The sequence below is a fragment of the Gavialis gangeticus genome, unplaced genomic scaffold (assembly GCF_001723915.1).
Source record: "Gavialis gangeticus isolate Ggan-Ray unplaced genomic scaffold, GavGan_comp1, whole genome shotgun sequence".
NCBI lineage: Eukaryota > Metazoa > Chordata > Crocodylia > Gavialidae > Gavialis > Gavialis gangeticus.
In genome coordinates, this window is record NW_017728997.1 from 40153715 (window position 1) to 40157045 (window position 3331).

Genomic DNA, 3331 nt, shown 5'->3' on the forward strand with positions numbered 1-3331 from the left:
TTGGGGGTGGGTTACACACCATTTTGGTTTGGGCCATGTTGGGGGTGGGTTACACACCTTCCTCTATGGGGCAAGCCACGCTCCTTTTCTCCACGGAGGCGGGCCAAGCCCTCTCTTCCTGAAGGGCTAGTTTGGGGCTGGACCATGCTCCTTCTTCCCCACCCCACAGGGCTGGTTTGTGGGCAGGCCCTTTCCTCTTATCGAGCCAAGCTACACCCCCTTTCCTCTGTGGAGCTAGGCCATGTCCCATCCTTCCACAAGGTTAGGTTGGGGCTGAGCCATGCTCCCTCCTCTCCCTGTGCCTTGGGCCAATCCACGTCCCATTTTTCCTGCAAGGCCAGGCCACATCCCCTTTCTTTCCAGGGCCAGACTGCAGCTGGGTTGCCTCCTACCCTGCTTTGTTTGGCCAGGTGGTGCCCACTGCACTTGCCCTGGTGTCAGATCAGGACCACTAGCAGGATCTGGCCCACCTACAGACGCAGCACTGCCTGTCTGGCCTGCTGGGGAAAAAGGTTGAGCACCACTGGTGTCAATCGTATGGAGGGAACTTAATGCTTCATTTGTTTTACTCCACTTGTCTCAAATTAAGAACACTAGAGTGGCACATCATTCCTTTCATGCTGGCAGCCAAGGACCAGCTATCTCTTGCCTGATTTTGCTGTTGGAATCATAATATCATCAGTGTCTTATACAGGTATAAAATGTATGTAAAATGTATGTAAATATATAGACAGAAAGTTACATGAATTAAATATGTTTGCTTTAATGCAGGTAGATGAAGACTTATGGTATGAATTTTTGGTATCCTGAACATAATGTGTATTTGATGCAGATATTTAGAAAAAAACTGGGTGCTTTTCCGCGTTTCTCATATCTGGTCCAGCTTTGTCTGTCTTGTCAATAAATGCAACGTTCTGGCATTGAAATTGCAGCTATGGAGCGAAACTGTTAATCTGTTTCTTTTCACAGCAAAAACAGCTCCTTGTGGTAAAAAGAGATATTGGTTACTGAGTTAAGACTTATTTCTGTTAAAAAGAACAATAATGTTGGAAGAAAAAGGTTAAGCCAATGAAATATTACATTTTCATCAACAGAAAGAATTTGGTTTTACCTCCTTGAAGTCCCAGCACTTTACAGTGTAGAATATTATAGAGGTCTAAATTGTGCCCATATTACCTACATATTGCCTTTCTAATATGTAGGTATAAAAAGCATTGTAGTGCAACAGAAAGGATGAGCCACCTATATAACATAAATGATATAGATAAATGATAACTATTTATCATTAGTTTCCTTACATTTGAAAGCATTATTGAGACAAATTCTGCCTGTTTTGCTGACTATGTTAGTTTTGCTGTCTTCAGTGTTAATACAGTGTTAACTTCAGTGTTAACACTGTACAGTAGATAATGACTCATTTTGAATAAGGTATACAGAGTTTAACTCAATTTCTGTATAGACCTAATCTGTTTTCTACAGAGTGGTTTAATTTATTTCATGTCCATTGTTCTGGTTAACTCACTACAGTTACTTTTTGAACCCAAAAGTCCATACATTTAGACTTCAGTGTTCATGCTTAAAGAAACAACAGAGGATAACAGTTTCTGCATGTAATAAATATGTTCAGTACTGTATTGTAAGAGTAGGTTATTGTAATTTTAAATATAGAAACTGCTGTGCTTCCATGAAGTAACACATTCATATTTGTTATTGGCTCAGTCCAATGCAATCCAAAACTACATTTTTCAGAGTGCTGGTATTATACACTAAGCTGACTACATGCTGCAAAGTGATCCTGGCAGACAGAAGGAGCCCTAAATCTTTTAGCATGCTTGGATTTCACAACTGGTACTCAAATTATTTAAGGAAAGTGTGAATTCTTGTGTTGTTCTTTATAAATATTTTTCTAACATAATTTACAATGCAAAGTAGCACTGGACACACTGGAAAATGTATTCTTACACACTTGTGCTTCTGCACTGGGCCACCCTCATAACATTTCAATCTAGAAGTCTAAAGTTACAGATGCCAACAGTACATTTGGTCTGTGCAGAGAAAGTTCCATCTCCCAGGGTGTGGGGAATGCTAAGAGTGGAGGATTGGAGCCTTTTGTGCACTAGAGCTCTGCAATGCCTGATCCTCTGCTTATGTGAGGGCCCTGGATGGTGTATATTCCAAGTCCCTGCAACCCTAACATGTATCAAGGCTTAAGTGGCTCTGATTCATAGAGCCACAACTGGGTCGCCACAATACTATATCCACATGCAGCTTGGGTAGAGGAAAGAATGGTCTTCTCATCAGAAATCTCATTCTCCTGTGGAAAATGTACAATGGCTTTTCAACAAAACTAGACACTAGAAATAACACCTTGCTTCATAAATGTGTTCAGTCTAGATACAGAACAGACAGTTTAGAAAATATTTTAATTTCTTATCACATTATGTCTATGGTTCTACTGTCCTGATTATACTTCTGATCTCTTTCTTTCTCTCTGTCCTCCTCCTCTCCTCCCCCCCCATGTGTATATTTTAAATGTATTAAAATTAGGAAGGAGCATGCATGTGTGAACAAAAAAGGTTGTGGTGGGAGAGTTCATGAGTATAAATGCATGTGTAGTTTGGATTCTAAATAATATAGAGAAGACCACATCAAGTTATGAAATAGCCATATCCAAATTAAAATATATTATTAAAAATTAGTTGAAAGTGACTTATTTCTTTATCTATATTTTTAGCATAGCAGGTCACTTAACTGAAACAAATGAGTTATCTTTAAACTTTACATTTTTAGTTTGCTAGCATTTTCTGTAAGTAGTTCCTCTGATCTCCAATTTAAATTTTCTCTGAGAATTTATTAATGACAGTATACTGTTGTTATAGTCCAGTTTAACTGTCTGCCGCAACAAAAGTAACAAACTCTGAGCAGCAGAGCTGTCATCAGTTCTGGCTCCGCTCACCCATAGCACTCTTGTATACTTCGTCACTTCTCTTGTTTTGTTCCCAGTCCTCTAGGGTTTCTGGGAGTTGCCGTCTAAACTGCAGTTAGCATGGTTCTGTAGGATGGCTCCCCTTGTCATCACAGTCCATCAGCCATCATGTTTTCTTATGTCCCTTTGCTATAAATTTTGATGATTAACGATACAAATATTTTTGGTCAATCTGTGACTGTGAGGTGAACTTGCTATTTAGTGACATTTACTGATAAAAATTGAATCCTACCAAGCCTGTATATAGTTTTCATACATTTTGTAGACATTAGGGGCTCGAAGGGACCTCACAAGATCATCAAGTCCAGCTCCCCTGCCATAGGCAGGAAGTCTGCTGGGGTCAAA

At 39.8% G+C, this 3331-nt stretch overlaps 1 protein-coding gene across 4 annotated transcripts in view; it reads left to right on the forward strand.

Annotated features, from left to right (window-relative positions):
- Positions 1-3331, forward strand: part of VGLL4 (vestigial like family member 4) — a 229880-nt gene that overhangs the window by 214310 nt on the left and 12239 nt on the right. The window lies entirely within an intron of this gene.